Source organism: Phasianus colchicus, chromosome 8 (genome assembly GCF_987193195.1).
Source record: "Phasianus colchicus chromosome 8, bPhaCol1.hap1.1, whole genome shotgun sequence".
Classification (NCBI taxonomy): Eukaryota; Metazoa; Chordata; class Aves; order Galliformes; family Phasianidae; genus Phasianus; species Phasianus colchicus.
In genome coordinates, this window is record NC_143443.1 from 15,044,407 (window position 1) to 15,063,522 (window position 19,116).

Here is a 19,116-nt window from a genome sequence, read left to right on the forward strand (position 1 = left end):
TCAGAGACCTATAGCTGCAAAAGAGAGGAAAACAACATACGTTTGTAGAACACTTCTGAAGAGGGAATGGACAAACAGAAACACTTTTCCCCCTACTGATTAGTATCTACACAGATAAAGAGATCATATAAAAATCTGTGTACAAAGGATAAACTAGCAGGATTACTTTGGTGGCATTGTTTTTAATTTCTATTACATATACGTGTCTGAACAACTCCAAAGTGTCAGCCGTCACAATTTAAGAGGCTTCCTGTCATGCTCTGCATTTCCCAGAGAACCATCCCTTTGTATCCCTCAATCAGCAGTGGCACTCATTACTCACTCGTACTCCTTTAAACCCACATGGCACCTGGGCATCCATTGCACTAAATACTGCGTGTCATGTAATGAAAAGATGGTCACGCTTCAAAAGAACAAGTTCCAGTATTTGCTAAAACATTTCTATACAGATTAATACTCGAATATCTGAAGTAGGCCTTGCCAGGGGAAGTTTCCAGGAACGGTGCTAAATTTATGATGAATGGCAACAGATGGTCATTGGAAATAGTAACTTAAGGAAACGTGAGATGACTATGATAGGCAATGCAAGCAGAAGGACATCATTCACAGCCTCTGTCAAGTCCTCAACAAGAAGCCTAAGTATATGCCTATCTTGAAGCATTCGAGCAATCCCTTTGAAGTCAGTAGTAATCAGGTTTTTAAGTTCCTTCTGTGTCTGTAGGTTTATTTTTCGCTTTAACTATAAAGCTTATACACTATGTGGTATAAACACTAATAGTACAAATTTAGCATTGCTGTAAAGCGGCACAGTTCCTCTGACATCAATTGATCAATGTCTTGCTCAAGACCTGGTATTTAACTTTATGTTTATAAGCATTTTCTAGGCTGTACACTGTTTCTCTTGCCTTGTTTTGCTTTCAGCAAAGCTCTTTTTTAGTACAACAATTCATCGTCTTTCTAGTCAGACTTTGTTTATAAAACCTTTATTGTTCAGGAACAATACAGTTGTGACCTGTTAGAATGAAGGGCTGCAATTGGGGCTCTTTCCATACTTTCTCAGGACACGCTTTGGGTTAGAGTGAATGCAACACACAGCCCTATTGATGTCAGCCAGGAGGGGAAAAAATAGATCCCCCAATAAATCTAAACATAAATCTTTTTGCTCTATATCACCATCTGTATGAAGTAACCTAAAGCACAAAATTAATAAGTAGAGCAAGTATCCCCAACTCTACAAGGCTGAAATACTGCTTGCCATTTTATTTGGTTTATACTTAGTTGGTTTGAAGGAATTCTTAGGCATAAAAAGCAGCAGATGGAAACATAGCTTGAGCTAAGACAAAGTGAGCAGGATTGATTCTAACATCATGAATATGGTCAGTCTTGTGTATCAGTTCCCTCTGACCTCTTCTAAGTTTCTTCAGGAGGATGTTTGTGGCTTCTTGTTTCTTAATTTAAGATCTCTTAGGGCAAGTGTTTCAATGAACTTTCACGGGGAAGCGATTTTTGAAACTACAACAAATTTCATCTGTACTCTGAATAATGACTCACACACTCAGACTTAATCAAAGGACACATAAAACACATTGTCCTAATACTTGAGTGGCATGTGGGGCCTTAACTGGTGGCAAGCAACTCAGTTTCACTGAAATCAACAAGCTGTGCTAGCTTACCCATGGAACTGCCCTTCTGCCTTAATTTGGCCCTTTTGTATTACACATGGATAGTACTAATTTTTATGCAAGTGTAAGTCACAGCTGTTGCATCTTCTTCCTAGTCTGTAGGCACCTTTAAGCCTCCTCTGCTAATTCTCAGTATTTTTCAAAGCTGCTCTCACAGATGCATATGTGATTAAGAGAGAAGTAGATCATAAGCAGCATTATCTCCTTTTCCTTTCCTTACTGTCAGCGTTGTAGCGCAAATTCCTCAGGTTACAGCACACACAGTTTTGCGTCTGTGACTCCACGCACAGATGTGACCCTGATTGTATCAGATATTGTACCAACTAAAGTGAACTATACATAGTAACTGTAATACAACTGACACTACTAATATTAATTTTCCTTGCCTTTTTTCTCTAATTCGTTAGATTATTGAATTCCCCCTACCATCCTAGTGCTTCATTTTCTGTGCCTTCTTCACATGCTTAGGATTGCTACAACTACTTTCAAGACACTAAACCCAAACCATTTTAATTACAAAACACCAGAAGCTTTCATGACCATCTAGATGTACCTATATGTTACCAACAGAGTAGATAAAATCTTTATTGCTTTAATGGGGGGGGAGGGGGGAAAGAAACATGTAGATAAGCCAGTAAAAAAATACTTATTGGGAGAATGAAACATCAACTAACCCTGGGTAATTTTCACATTATAAAGGACGTACAGCATCACCTGATGAAACAGAAACCTTTTACCAGTAGAGATCTGTTCAATGAAAATCATTTCCTGAATTCACTGAACTACAACACAGAATAATTAGTGCTGAGTGTATACTTAAATACAATAATTCGCTTGGTTATTTTGACAGTATTTAGAGTTGTAATGAGATAAACAAAAGCATACAGCTTTAATGCCTTTGACCTTTGCCATTCAGATTCTGAAGAAATAGAAAAAACAATTTCTGAAGTTCTAAATAGTTTAACTTTTTCACTGCATAAAACATGTCTGCAAACAAGCTTTTCCCTCATCTATGCATTATGAAAAAATCCTGTGGAGTTATTTATATTAGTATCGATACATTGATAAAAAATTAATAGCAAGAGCAGTCCAAATTACAAGTTTTACCAGTATCTGTACACATTCCCACACCGTACATGTATGTAATGACACACAATCACACATCCCCCTTTCTCACAGGCCTTGGCTAAAGTAATGTTGCTATGAAAAGCTAATGAAACTTTTTATAATTTATTAGCTGGCTACAGAGTTTAAATATAATCCACACAAAGTATTTGGGCAAGGAACTAAGGCCCCATACTGCAGAAAGGAAGGCCTTCGATCATTTAAAACCCAGTTCTGCTCCAAGGCAGATAAAAAAAAACTTCTATCAGACCCAGAACTTAAATGACCTTCAGACAATGTCTAGCAGATGAATCCTGGGAATAAAGTATTTTAGTGAAGCTGAACAGTACAAGTACAGTAGGCTCAGTCACTTCTGGAATACCACTAATAACCCTGGTTTTCTATTTTTGCTTCTAATGTGACAGAGCAATTACATGCACAAACTAAGCACTTACAGTGAAACAGCCACAATTTTTTTTTTTAATGTTTTTTTGAGAAGGCACATTCTGCCATTCTGTTTTGGAGGTAAGGCTACATCTCTTAAATATGACTTCCTCTAGTCATTGGTCGATGGTGCTAGCCCTCACTTGGATTTACCATGGTTTTTGAATATGCTTAAGAACAGGAAGGAAGATGGTCAAAGAACAGAGAACTTGCTTCATAACAGAGCAGAGAAAGGAAGAATTTTCCATAGCTTCAGTGAATGAGGGCTCAAATAACAACATCTAAGTGTATTCTAGATGAGTAATACAATATGTGCTTTCAACATAAGTTTAAATCACCACTCAAGAAACAAGAAAAAAAGCAAGGAAAGCACTAAAGCAAGCAAACAAATGGAACCTCCAACCTGGTTACTTAAACACACACTTGAAGGCAGCAGCTACCTTTCCATCCAGTTTCAACAGCACAACAGATTTCCAACTTGTAAGACTTTCAAACACCACTGCAGTGAGCAACAACAGCAGAAATCCAGCTTCAGTGAAATTATTTCTAAATTTGTATTACCACTTACATTTTTGTAGTTTTCACTCCAGTCTCACAGCAGGATTTTTCTATGTCTTCATAGCATATTCAAGTGCTTTGCAGCAAGTAGATACTGTTCAAGAAATAGAAAAAAAAAATCAAAATAAATATTTAATTATTGCTAAGGACTCCATTTTAATCACTTTCTCCAAGAGGGAAAACATTATTGTAACTGCATCGACATGCAAAACTAAAGGCATGACAATAGCTGATTTTGTAAAATAACTGTTTTGCTGAGTCAAGGCATAATCATCACATAATCTTCTATAGCACATTCGAGGCAACTTGATTTAAGTTACTACTTTGAAAATATTTTGATACAAAATAATTAGGTAATTATTAAAGTTGAACAGTTATTGGTAATATGACTTACTAACACCTGATCAGTGTTCTCAAATCTGTATCAACCAGCTGTACATCCCACTCGATGGCTAAACACTCCTAATGTTGTAGAATTTCAAAAGAAAAGGATGGTAGCGATGAAACAGAGCTGCTTCTAATACATAAGATAGACATAATAGACCAGACTAGGAGATGAAGTAAGGCTGGGAATCCACTGCTGTTCCTCCAGCACTTGTGAAGATAAAAAGGAATATCCATCCAGCAACTTCAACAAAGTACTTGTTGTTTTCTGTAAAGAAAATAAAGAAATTAATTGAAAAAGTTAAAAAAAAATCTAAAAAGAGCTCTTAATAATGCTCCTCTTCCCATCCCAAGTAGCCAAACCTACTCACAACAGGCACAGCCTACTCATTCATTAGTACAAAAGTTATTTAGGAATTCACAGAAAATGTAAAAGTTTGTTTACACGTATTTTTAAATCCCACTTCTAGTAAAAGCAGAATAACTATATTTTGTTCTAGCACAAAGCACTTTGTGAGAAACCATAAAGCACCCTACCATCCATAGACAATGTCTTTGCTTCTCAGTGTTAAGAAAAATGCTTTGCTAATCCACTTCATAGTTTGTGATTGGCCTGCCTGTGACAGCTGACAATCATCACCAAATGAATGCAGATGTTCTCATTAGCTCCATCATCTACTTTGGCCATGAACTGGATGCTGATTGTTAGGGCATGGGAGGGGTAGCAACAGCTTGCAGCTGTCATTACTCCTATCAGCAAGTACCTATAGGATACTTTAAGGACAGCTGTGATTCCATAGGAGAGGATAAGGATTGCTTAGAGGTACAGTTCGGCCCAGTATTCCCATTTCTACTAATGTATTGGGTGCAAAGTTAATTTTGGCAAAGGAAAAGTGAAAATGCTTATCTCTGCACAAGAGACTCTGTGTCTTAAGCACAGCAGACAGGTGGTAAGATGTCAGAAACAGTAACCCAAGAGATCCCAGGGCTCACAGGTGCTACAGGAGGCAAATGAAGGAAGGGAAGTAGAGTACAGACTTGGGGAACTGAAGATCTATGGCAACAGGCCAAAAGAGTACATTTGGGATATACATCTGTTTGACAAATGAAAATACTAAGAACAGATTGTCTGCGTATTGTGTAGTAGTTGTTATCACTGGATATCCACAAAGTAGTAGTAGAGATGAACAGGTTAGCATCAGATTAGCAACAGTGACACCATCATAACCTATAGACAACTGTGAGGCAATATTGGTTTTTAGACCAATTTAATACAGTAGGTGTAAGGGGACAGGAAAGGAAGGGAGAGTTTAGAGCATACGAACTCTTGTTTGATGACAAAAATAACATAAACAACAGTAGCAGGGTGAAACCTGGCTTCTTGGCTTTTTGGTTGTGATGCAGAAAACACTGGAGAAATACATTTTTATTGCACAATACAAACCAGCTGTCCCAAGCTAGGTCATAACCGGTCAAAAGACAACCAGAGCTTCTCTCTCCACTTAGCAATTAGGAAATTAACTTGATTTCAATTGTTTATTTTGTACTACAAAGCTTCCCAGAACAAAAACACTTAGTGTATTTTAGATGCTTTATAAAAATTAGTACCTTGGGATGTGAGGGGAAATCACCAGTACTTAAAGTTGATAATTGAATTTATTAATTATAGTGAAAATAATATACCATTCTGCAAGCAAGTCATCATAATGCTTAATAATTGATTGTAATTTCCCATAATAAATACTAATTAATTCATTTACAAAGTAGTGTAGCTTTATTTTTATTCACTTTTCTATGAAATATTTGTATTTGTGTTATGTCAACAATTTAATATGCTAAAGTCATTTATAAATATTTATATTAGTTTCAACACTTCTTAATAAAAAGCAGTTGTTTCACATAAATACCAAAGCAATCTTCACAGCACATCTGTGTCCACAGCAAGCATTCAGGCCTGGCTTGTGAGTCCTTTTACCATCTGTGAGCCTGCCTGCTGACAGTGCACCTGCCAGATTAACATCCCAAAGAGCAGACTGAGCAGGCAAGCGGGACCTTACCCCCACCTGGGGTTTACTGGCATTCAGCCTGTCTCTCTCTAGAGCCCAACATGTCTATGAGGAAGAGATTCAGTCACTCCTCAGAGAGAAGAGCCTCTCCCTAGCCCTGAAATACCAAGTTAAGCAGCTCTGAATAACTTCTCCACCCCCATACGGTTTCTTACCTTCCTTGAAGTCTTTGTCCATATATTGTTTCTACTGCATCATCTTGTACACATTCCTCTTCCCACACAAACTCTGCTAGGACTGCAAATATTTATGTCAGCTTTTTCTGCTCAGCTGTTTGATTCATGCATGAAGGTTTGAAGCCTGCATTAACCTCCATCATGCCACACAGGAAGTGTAACTCCCAGTCATGCTTTGGAGAGTCTTGGCAAGAGTAGAGGCAATAACTGTGGTAGTGCCCTCAACAGAGCAGGGGGAAATCCATGGCAAGTGGCTCCTGCAGGGTGAGGTAACAATTGGCCCAAAGCTAATGACAAGACCAGATGTTTCCCTTTCCACTTACTATGTTGCGTGGAAGACCGCCCCGTATAAGAAACTTGCAACCCCTGATTGTAGGTTCGGTGCGCTAATGTGATTACCACCATTCCGCCTAGTGCTTGGGGCTGAATCAGAATTGAACTTGGTGTTGTAGTCATGGGAAATCACATCTTTTACAGCACTACCATAGGTGATGGTGAGGCATGTGGTAAACAGACCATATTGATGTTTTCTCCTTATAAACCTGCTCCAACCTGCACCCCACGCACTGCTCATATGGTCTCCTCTGAAGGCCCAGACCACACCTGTACTGCACAGTGGACTGGATGCTCTTTGTTTCACCACCATTATGACCAGTTCACATTTCCTGGCTGGTACTTTTACCTGTTTCACCTCCCAGCTTCTAATCCTCCTGACTTACATTATCAGCGCTAAAGCCTTAAAGCAAACAGGAGGGGGATTCACACTGTCCTTCTAAGGCTTTTGAATGCTGACATGTTCTTTTTGTTCCTCTGAACATGAAATCCTAGTATACCCAGTACCTGCCTTCTCAAGCACTTCCGTGTCTTCTGCTCATAGTGGTGTCTAGTCACAGCCTTACACAGAAACTTCTAGAACCACTTTTACTCCTTTGTCAGTGTTTGGCCTTAGGCAGTCAGGAACTGCCCTATAGGCACTCTTGCTCTCATCACCTTGGCTTGTCTCCAGATGGAGCCTGGATTTCAGAACTCAGCTGTCTCACTGGGACAGAACATCACAAGACAATCATCCTCCAAAAAGGAAAAATCAAAAACTGAAATGGAGCACCAAAGTCCTCCCTTGTATCCTTGAATGATCTGTTATAGCCTAGCGTGTGCTTCAAGCTTTTAAGATCTTAACTTGTAGGACTAGGCTCTAGGGAAGTTATGCTCAGAAATACCATCAAAGGTCTTTCTCAGCCATATGTCTGCAAGTTCTAGACTCCATGAACTCAGCAGTTTCCAAGCAAAAACCTTCAACCCTCAACCCTTAGCAGTATCCATGGCTTCCTCTTAGTCCTTGAAACTATCACTTTTTAAAGCAGGAGGGATGTGGGCTCTAGTAAACCCACAATAAAGATCTTTCCAAGTAGAAAGTCTCATTCTTTATTTCCCTGTGTTACTGAGAAGTATCCTTCCTTCAGGCAGGCTGTAGTGTCCCTTGTGTGGCAGTGGCATTCCTACGTATGTGAGAGAACCCTTGAACAGTCTTGCTGTGTGTTATGGTAGTCTAGGTACTGCTACCTTGCCTTGTGGGATGGCATGGAGACACATGGAGTTGGCAAGAGCTGGAACTCTTCACCTCAAGTGTGACAGGAGCTCGATGCTAGCCTAGAGCTTCACCCGCTGTTTTAAAAAGGCAGGTCTTGACACCCTCACCCAGGCAGCATGAGCAGTTGCAAAATCTGCCTCTCAAGGTGCTTCTCAAGGTTCTGCAATGCAGCTGTCACGAAAGGGAGGAAGCTGTTCCCAAGCAGCTCAGACCAGGGGCAAATTTTTAGAGATGTAAATCTGCCATTCTGCTCACACCTTTGCTGCAAATGTGAATCTCTGCAGTATGAGGCTAAGATCTGGATTTTGGCTGACTCATCCACTAGACACAGTGCTCCTGTGGTCTGTGCTGAGAGAGAAACACATAAGGAGTAAAAGGATTAGATTGTATTGTAGGTTCAGAGCCAGGCTTGGTAGAGTGTTAATCTCCGACGGTATGGTTGCCAAAGTCACTTCTTAATCCAGCAGTGCAAGAGAGACAGCCTCTGTCTTAGGACCTGGGGCTAACTTATTTGATGTCACACTACAAGTAGAGCAGGTGCTGGGTTTGCAATGTATATTTGATGTCTAGTGTTGAAAAGTGAATTGATTGAAATGCTGTCAGGCTGCATTTTGAATGATTGCACTACTAATGTCACCTACAGGCATCTTGATGGACATTTTGTCTTACACAGAATACAGTAGGCTGGAAATCATCATTTGCAAATCATCACCTTTGAAAGTACAACTACCAATTCAACTGAAAAACAGAATTGGAAACATGTTGAAGAAACATTAACCTGAGGAAGTGAGCAAATCAGAAACGCTAAATATTTAGGCTCATGGATTTCTCATTATGGGAATTTTCAGCCTACTGTATTTCTTTTGGGGTGTTGCATTTCAAAAACCATATTTTGCTTGATAATATACTTCTACTACAGGAATTCTAATCAGGTTGTCTTCTAACTTTTTGCTGGCATTCACCAGTATGATACGACTGGGCTTTGTTCATTTATGAAAGAAGTACTACAAAATCTGTTACAGTGTATGAACATGAAAAAATTAGTAAAATGAGTAGTAAAACACTAGCATTTTTTTTTGAAAGGATACAGGGATTTAGCTAAATAATTGTCATTGAGATTAACAGGAAGTTGGTGTTTAAATCCAGTAGTTGATCATATAAATCACAGTTCTGACCTATTTTTCCTTGCCCTTGACACCATTCTGAGTTAGTCTTTTATTAACGTTCATGTCACAGGATAGAGGCATATATGGTTTCCCTATTTCCGGTGGCTATTATTTTTGTTAAAAGTAGAATTCTGTGATTAATTTTACATCAATATGGAGATTAAATTTAGCAACATGGTAAAATCATTCGCTAATAGGTGTTCTCAAACCCAACACCCCAGAAAGAGGAAGGGGCAGGACTAAGGAAATGCCAATATTTCACCACTGTCATCTCCTATTGTCAGCTTATATTAGCTAGTTACTAGTAGTACTGAACTCTATCTTCAAGTCCCCATCTGTCAAATTTTAGGAGATTTTGGATTTTTTTACCACAAATATATGCTTCTGAAAATCAATAACAACAACAGAATCTGAGATACAAGCTAAATGACTAACTGTTTCATTTAGAAGTACTGTTTTCTCAGATGTCAGGGTATTTATATATCCCCAAAGTAATTAGGCTTTCCTTGAGAATTACAGAACACAGCGTCTCATACTGAAGGAAATTTCAAGTTCTGAATAAATTTGGCAGTGTACCAGGGAAACTCTACCCCTTCCACTAACAAATGGGGACAGGGAGGCCATTTTGATCAGCACAAATTCACAGAGCAGGTGAAATGAGTTCTGTACCTAAATAAATTTTTTAAAAAAGATTCCATGTTGAAGCAGCCACTGCTTACACAGGTGCAAAAAACAAACAGAATCATCATGGGACTTATCCCCAGTCACTTGCTAGCCCATGCTCATATGCCTGAGAGGAAATTATCAACTTTGCTGCAAGAGCCCTGAGCAGAGTTGTATAGCACTTGTGGTAGCGCTGACTACAAACAATGAGAAGTTCAAGCAGATCCCGTTTCTCTTGAGCAAGGAACTTGTAAGAAGGCCGCAAGAGGCCAGATTCTGACAAAAGGAAGGCTGGCTGGAAGCTGCACAGCTTGCTCAGTGATGTTGAATCCTGAAAAAGGGACTCCTCAGGGGTGCAGTAAGAGCAAGGCTTCTCCAAAGGGAGAAGAAGCCAGGAAATGAGAGTAAGCCATGTGCAGCCCTACATCATCTGAATGGATTTGGACTGGTTGTTGTGAGGGTTCCATTGATAAGTCTCAGACAAGGGTACATGTAGTCAAGCATAGGATCCACCCAAGAACCCTACCAGGAGAAAGGGTAGAAGATGTGACACAAGCCCAAGGTCCATTCAGGACACAGGGCAGAAGGCAAAGTTATCTTGAAGGGGAGATGTGCAATCCACCCAAAAAAGCAGTCAGCAAGCCAGGACAGCGAGAAGATGGCACCAGTAACTTGATTTAGAGACCAGTTGATTCCTGAGACTTAGCTGAAATGAGACTCCTGGACCTGCGGGCAAGGTGGTGGTCCCAAGTGAGCCTCTTCAGGGTCAGATTGGATGGGGCCCTGGGCAGTCTGGTCTAGCATTAGGTGGGATGGTTGGTGGCCCTGCGTATGGCAGGGGGGTTGGAGATTCATGATCCTTGAGGTCCCTTCCAACCCTGGCAATTCTGTGATTCTGTGGGTCATTAAGGCCACTCAGGGTCCTGACATAACCTAACCCATACCTTGAAAGAAAATTAGAGTCTGAAGCCCTATTTATGCAAGAGATGGTGGGGATTACTGAAGACCCGTGTTTTACCTTTGAATAAAAATATTCACCCACTCTTACACTGGTTAGCTTCCTGCCAAAAGGAGATCAGATATTCAGTATCTGGCATTCCTTTCCACACAGGCACATGTTGGGGCAAAAGTAGTTTTGCTCAGGAGATGTGGGGTAGCTTCTCCTCTTACTTGTCTACTGGTTAAACTGAAAAAAAAAAAAAAAAAAAAAAAAAAAAAAAAAAAAAGCAGTCTTAGGAAGTAAGTTTTAAATATGTAAATATATGTGCAAAATGAACAACAACAAAAAATATCCCAGTTTTACATTCTTTTTGTCACTTTCACCGAATTAAGGCTTAAACTGTTAATTTCTATTAAAAATTAGGTAAAAGCTTTTCATGAGTAAATGGTAGGCTTGTTAGCTTTTGTGTCAGTTTAAATGTAAACAAAATTAATGGCTCCTGAAGGAATCTTTCAATATTGAGAAATTAGCTGGCTGCCTGATTACTGAGCATTTGTATGCACATTCTTTTCTTTCACTGGTCTGCTCTTTCAACATCAGGAATGGTAACACTCTGGGAACTGTTTACCTAAGATCAGCGTGGTTCAAGTGTTACTTAGGATCTCAGTTAGGATTTCTTGGTTTTTAAATGTTTAGTCCTTGGGGGGAAGTGAAAATGACAGCAGGAAGAACCTGGAGGTACTAAGCACTGCTGAAGCTGGCACTTGATGACAGGAGGGGAATGAACACACCAGGCACTACATTTTATGATACAGCAAACAGGGAAGTTTGTATTAGATTGTATCAACTCTTGCTGCGCCTTGAGCACATCTGAGAGGAAAGAAACAAACTGATGAAAGTTACAAGGTACAAAAGCGAGAAAAGCATATGGAGGATGGGAAGTTGGGAGTATGTGTAAAATATAAATAAACATTTTGAAAAAAGAAACTTGTCATCCTTCTCATGAAAACTATTCTAAGAGATGGTTCTGTAGTTCAGATAAATATGTGCTCCTTCCTTCCTTTCTCGCTCCCAGCCTCACCAGGAGCAGTCACTTTGCCCAGCTAGGGATGGCTCTGGTGCCCAAAGAAAAGAGCCCCAGGTCGTGGTGGTCAACCAAGAAGAGTGCATGAAGCTAGTCTGCAAGAGCCTTCTACAGATGGCCTAGGACTTTAAAGGGAATCCATCACACAGGTAAGGCAATCATTAAAAATGCTGGAAACTACAGATTCTTGTTTTTAGAAAGTAAACATCAGGCTGTATTCCCAGCAACCTGGGAATACTGATTTGAAACATGAGCGTAAGTACCCCAGTTCTGAGCACTCATGTGGCACTTGGATGTGTGCAAACTGATAAACATCTTGCTGAGTCTGCTGTAGGTCACCATTTTCCAAACCTGAGTGGAGGTTCCCTGTGGTCAATGTCCTGCCCTCCTGGGTAGTGTTACTGAGTGCAGACAGCAGGCTTTAATTTCCCAGCCACATCACTTGCCATCGGTCAAAGTTACAGCAGAGTAGCTGTTCCATCACAGATCAGAAAGGCTGTAATACACTATTCCAGGAAGACAAGTTCTTTACGAGGGTTGGGGATAGCTACAGCAGTCATCCATCCATCCCTGTGTATGGAAACAAGTTGGAATAGTAAAGATTCAACAACAAAAGGCAGTTTGCTCTCCCTTTCAGATGTTTGACTCTCTTCCCCACTGGGTCAAAGTCCTCTCTCAATGCAGCGGTCATCCTCAGGAAATCCTACCAAGAAAGAGCAAAGTCAATCTTTCCCATGTTACTTTCATGATAAAAGTGTAAAGTTGTGACACTCTGAGAGCAGACCATGAATTCCATAGGCCAAACTAAACTTAAACACTGCAGGAATTCAAGGTCCTTGACATTTTCACAGAAAGCAAAACCGTGAGACTGAAGAAAACAAGCTAACGGCTAAGTTATGTCTACCAGCTCCTAAGAAGGATCAGTTCAAATAAGGAACTGCAGTCACAATTTCCTGCTTGATTGTCACTTTCTTCCAGTGAAGAAATAGTCTGCTACTGGCCCTTGTCAGGAACAAATTATTTTCCCTTCAATGCCAGCTCAGCTCCACATGCCCTGTATAGTGGAGAAGCAACGCTGCAAGAAGCCAGTTTTCCCCAGAGGATATGAGCTACATAGACTGGTAATCTGCACTGATAATATAAAAGGGTAACAGTACTCTACACTGCTGGAAGTAAATAAAGAGAAAGAGGGAGTTTATTCCTAAATGAACTGGAAAAATTTGTCATGCAACTATTTTTTTGCGTAGCAACTCTCACTGATGAAAAATTTGAACCCCTGGGGAGCAGATTAAAGAATTATTAAAACAGAGCCCATATCAGAAATGTGGTGAAAGAGCCTTGGTAGTTCAGCTTGTATTCTTGGTCAGATCTGATTAGTACAAATACAAAAAATACTTTTTGTAATTAACATTAATTACAAATAAAAATGCTTTGAGCCATCTTAATTTGAACCTTCCAGTTTGTTTGGTGTCAGCATAGGCAGTATACATAATAAGAAAAACAGGCATTCTGTTCAGAACATCCTCATCTTATCCTTTCAGAACACTTTATGCGTATGAAAATAAGGGAAAATTGTCAACAGTGAGGATTCAAACTGCAAGGTACTCATGCTGGAGGGCTATTTGGAGTTTATTCTATGATGCAATCCTGAAGTCCTTATTCAGCAGCAACATCAATTGTAGTTTTGCTGAGGAGGGACTGCCTCAGGGAGTTCAGGACTTAAACCTGAAGAAACAATTTTAATAAATTGAGAACAAAGTCATTAAAGCAGTGATGTAAAGCTTTAAATTCATTTCATTATCAAAGAGATATTTCTCTTCAAACTTAAATATCCTAGTTACTGATTCAGGGGTGCATTTTGGTGCTTTACTTTTCTTCTTTGGGATTTCTTCAGCCTAACTAGGTGTCACACTTACAACGTTTAGTAAGTCCAGATTTGGACAACTCTTGCCTGCTTACTCAAGTTTCTGGACTTACTTTTTCCTAGGCAAAGAGTAACTTGATCCACACATCCTGTTGATTCTTTCAATGTCTAAAATTTGGTCTGTGCACATACACTTCCTCTACCTGTCGGTGCTCTCCCTGACGGAACAGGCTGCAAGCACTCACACACATGCTGGATGCAACAACCTCCCAGCTGTCGCTTTTTTGAAGGAGATTTTTACCTTGTACTTTATGTTCAGGGAAGAAATCCCAGGCCGCTCTCACATTCAGCACACATGACAAGTATTACTTTGTTCAGCTAAATGCTTAAAATGATAACAGGGTTTCTGAGCACAAGTGGTGGCATCCATCCTAGTGTATGATTATCCACACCCATGACTCTGGCAAGCCCAGACTTGGTAGAAATGCCATGACAGTCACAGGACTACACAGTTGGAAAGGTTAATGAGAATCCCCCAGCCTCTCACTCCTCTGTTCCTTCATTCTTATGTTCCCGTGAGGATCTCCTGGGACACCCCTGTGAGAATAACATTTGTCAGAAAGCGGAAGGTAACCCAATGGGAAACATCAGTGAACCTGTGTTTACTTTATTTAGAAATGACACCCCATCCCTGTCCCCTGGGGCAAAACTTCTTTTCGAGACATGACCTCAGAGATGTGCTACACGCACCCTGCACAATTTATCACCATGCTGCCTATAATTAGGTTTGTTAACATACAGCCTAGTGCAGTCTTGTTGACTGGGAACTTAATCAAGTTACTATTGAGTTCTTGTATGCATTGCTTCGGGTGACTGTTTTACTTGTAGAATTATAGCTGCGACCAACGTGAGGAAATTAGCTCTGGACACAAGTTTTTTACTTTTTTCCCCCTACATGTGAAAATATTTAGCAAACAGTGACAATGATGAAAAACAGTAGGAAACAAAATGTTCTACATTAGTATAAAACATGAAAAATGCAGCAAGGACCCTCAGTGGTACAACATGTGTTATGCTGGCTGGCAGTCCATTAGGCTTGATAGACATTTCACTTACCTAAGTCAAATATAACAGTCTAGTATTCATTAATATAAGAAGGGGGTTGTGGAATCAAGCCTACCATCTGGTTAGAACGACAGAATAATCTACAACTCATGATTAGGTCTAAGGAGTGGAATTTCACTTTAATCTTTTTCATTGCTCGAAATTTCCATCTGCGCAGTACGGCACATCATTTTTCTTCAAGACAAATGTGCTGTTTTTCATGTTCCAAAATTAGATCAGAAGAAAACGATTAATCATGTCATGGCCTGGGAAAGGAAACAAAGCCCTGATATTTCTCTCTCTCCCCCTCTCTCTCACTAGCTCTGGCTGTTTGCAAGGTCTTTTCTTTCCCTGCCTTGATTTTCATCACAACTTTCAGAGATTCACATTGCGTTAGGCTAGAAATGTTCAGGAAACGGGAATCTGAAATAAAGACGTGGCTTTGATTTGCATAGCCATTTTTATTTTTCCCTTGCATCTCCCTCCCCCCAGTTTGCCACTTCATCTTTTCCTCATCTCTCCCTCCCTCCTCTCTCTCCACCCCCTACCATGTGCCCCCTGGCACAGGACGACAGATGGTGACCTGTTTGCATGTGACACCGTAACTGAATCTAAACTCAAGGAAACAAGTCACCGGGCTGCAAATTAGTGAGACCACACAACTGTCAGGTGGCAGTCCCCTTTGACAGTTGTAGGCCATTATAGGAACATTGATGTTTTCGCAGTGTGACAAAAAGGAATCCTTTTTGCAGCAGACCTGTCTGTCAGCTGGCTCTCAAGTCATAACAAATCCCTGGCACTCAGCTGAGGCTGAACATTCGCAGCGTCAGGAGGATGATAAATGACCTGCAGGGCTTTGAAGTGCCTTGGCAGTTCAGATGGGTCCGCAGTGCTGACAGAGAAATATACACAACAGCGTAACCAATAATGAGAACATTAAACATTCCTGCTTTGTGACAGGCTGACAGAAAAACCAAGCCTCACATCAATCATCTTTGGAGATATAACCTTGACAATTAGCCCCCTCTCTGATACTCAGAGTAACCTTTTTTTTTTTTTCCCCACCCTTCCCACCCCCCTCTTCTTCTTCTTTTTTTTTTTTTCCCCTTCTTTTGCCTGGCTAATCTTCCATGGTCTTTCTTTCTGGCTTAGCAGAAAGGAAAAAAAAAAAAAAAAGTGTATGGGAGGCAAAAATACAGAAAAAAAGGGAAACAAAAAACAAAACCAACCACCTACATCAAAAAAAGATCTTTTCCTTTTCCTCCATGCAAAAATAAAATATGCCAGGACAAAGTTTATTTGATGGACTTCCACCTATTTCCCTTTAGGAGAAAGGAATATATTTTTTGCCCTATCTACAAAAGCATCTGTCACTACAAATACTCTTAGTAGAATTCTGTTTACGTTTTATGCTTATTTTGTTCCTTAGGTTTTTCCTTCCCCAACTCATATTCATATCAGTGCATTCTGTTGTCAAGAATCTTTTTCACTTGTAAGAGTGAGATGATTAAGCATGAGACCATCCCCTTGTTATAGTATTCTAGGATCATTCAATAAAACAGATAGAATCTCTTTTCTTTCTATAACCTTCTGCTTTCTTCTTTTAGCATGTTCCTGTGCCTTGGTTTGCCATTTCTTAAATTCTTTTACGGGGCAAAAATAACCTTAAAAGGACAAATGAAAGGTGCAGCTAATCCTCCTGAAAACTAAACACCCCTCTGGAATAATTCTCACAGCAGTGTGGCAATACATTCTAATCTTGAGGATGCTCTCTCCACTCATGGGCACTTCCCCTTGCTTGCTGTTCAGCCTGGAATTGGCAAGAATTTATCCCAGTACACGGCTCCTTGCCACGGCTCTCCTGATGGCTGAGGGCTTTATGGAGTTGGGTCAATAGGCATTGTCTGTTTTCCATAAGAGGTGAATTAGGCTCCTGGGCACTTTCTGTTCTCCTTCCTTCTGGGTTTGAGTCTCCCAAGCCATTACTTGGAGCCACACACAGAAGACTCAAAGGAGCGTGAGCATCCTTGTGAAATAGCCTCAGACATAAGTGAGTTTGCAAATGGTATTTATTGCAGTGGTTTAATCTGGAGGAATGCTAATAATCTGAAAAGACCTTCTGTCATTGAAATTAGTAGCAAATTGTTTGAGGTGTGCCATGTTCAGGTCTTTGTCTCCATATTCCCTAAGGTAGATCTGCTTTACTTATGCAATGACAAATATGCACTCTTGTTCTCAAGCACAGCACAGCTCAAACGCTTTGATGTGAAGTTAGGGCAGCAAAACAGATTTACACACAACCAAGCACTTGTAAATTAAAAAAAGCTGGGTTTCTAACCCTGAGGTAAAGCCTGTTCTCAAGACTGATTTTTCTACACATACTTTAAGGTCCCTCTGCAGTGTTACTATAGGGAAAAGACAGTGAAAAGTTGACAGAACCTAGGCCTTCAATGCAGTGATAGGAGAGCCAGCTACAGACCCAGACAACAGTGCTGGAATAATGCATTCCAGAATCTGTCAGCTGACTCCTGCTGCTGTCAAACTATGTCCTGTGCACGTGGCCACAGCTGCTGAATTCACCGTTAGGTCAGTGTGAAGGAGAAAAGAAAGGTATTAGAAAGATGATCAACAGCAAGTAGAAAACACTGTTCAGCAATTGCATGGCCTCATTTGCACTCTGATTATGTTATTCTGATGAAGAGTTAAACAATGCAGTGCCAGTTTCATAAAAATAGCAGCAGAAGATCAGTCTCTGCAGGACTGTGAGGAGCCATTTCACTTTCAAACAAGTTCTTTTTAAGAGACCAGTTTGGCAGTGCCATAAAAGAAAATTTCTCTTTGCCCCTGTTTACTTGCCTAGTGGCTACTGACTGACTTTCTTACAGCACACCGATAGTATTGTGTGTTAACACATTGTGTAGGCTACCTGGAGGGACTGGAGTCAGACACTGTGACTACTAAATCCTGCTAAGGCTCTGGAAAGCTCAAACACAGTCATGCTTGCTTGGTGTGAGCTGAGGATCCAGCAGAGCCAGACAGAGAAGGACTGCATTCATCAGCAGGAGTCTTCTCGTTCTCTCCTCCGGTCTAAGGCCAGTTTCTTGCTACAGAGGGATATCACTCAAACTCTGGTTTCTTTGCTGAGAGAACCCTAAGTTAATTCACATCGATGATATCCCTAAGTTGCATTCCCCAACTCATTAAAAATACTGCTTTGCTTATTGTGAGTCTGTCTTGCAGCCAGAGATCTTTTCTCACCACAGTGGCCAGCACAAACGCAAGGGCACTCTCAGCTGTCCCTCCCACAGACAGGAGTACAAACTTGGGAGTTAGAATCCATGTGACACTTACAGAGCTACAGTCTTGTCACAGTCAGGCTCTTGTGAAAGTGGGTATGATTTTCAACCATGATCACTGAAGGTTCAGCAAGTATCTTTCTACTTTCCCACCCCATTCCAGAATGATGCTTTATGGCCTCCTATAGCATCACCAGTAACTGTGTTTGGTTACTGTGTGCTGGGTACTGAATCTATAAAGCATCTTGGGAATACATGCCTTCAGACCTCCCAGCAGCTTTCTCCCACATTTCTTCAGAAGAGGACAGGCTGCTTTCAATACCTCTTAATGAAGAGAAGGATGAAAACATCCTCCTCTGCCTCCTTAACTAGGCAAGGAGTCCTTGTTTTTTGCAGCTACTATTATAGAGTTTATATTGTGGGATACTATGGCTTTAGGAGTCGATGGATGCATTCAGATCCCATCCCAACAAGACTGTCAGTGGGCAGAACAGATTACTTATGCCATACTGAGAAAAAGACTGCATTAGAATGCAACCATCTTGCTTTCTTATGATCATGTGGAATGACTGCACAAACACTGGCATACTCAAAGATCTGAGCAGTCCTAAAAGCAGACTGAGGCATAAACCAGTTAGTTATCACAAAGGCTGTGGAAAGGAAGAACCTAGAGAAAGTATTTGGCTCCTCTGTTAGATCAGGAAGCCATCATTTGTATTGTCTGTTGGTAAAATCTTTAAGAGCCAATTTACACTGGATTTATATGATACTAATCAGATCTCCTGGACCCCATAATTCTCACTCTGACATTTTATTTGGTGTATAGCCTCAAGTTAATCACCACTCCCTGCCTCAGTTTCCTCACAGACAGGAATGGATGCATTCAAATTCTGCTCACCTGAGAGGTGTGCTGTAAAATTTAATTAAGCCCTGAAAAGCACTTTGCAATTGTGAGATGAAAAAGTGCCATTAAAGGCTTGTAGTATTATATTTCACT

General features: G+C 40.4%; 1 long non-coding RNA gene across 1 annotated transcript; it reads right to left on the reverse strand.

Moving 5' to 3' along the window:
- Positions 1-3,798: 3,798 nt before the first annotated feature.
- On the reverse strand, positions 3,799-6,775 carry LOC149917028 (uncharacterized). Its single transcript, XR_016468540.1, has 3 exons — positions 6,394-6,775; positions 4,183-4,440; positions 3,799-3,882 (listed from the first exon to the last, which is right to left on the reverse strand). It is a non-coding gene; the product is annotated as an uncharacterized LOC149917028 (long non-coding RNA).
- Between the last annotated feature and the right edge of the window lie 12,341 nt (positions 6,776-19,116).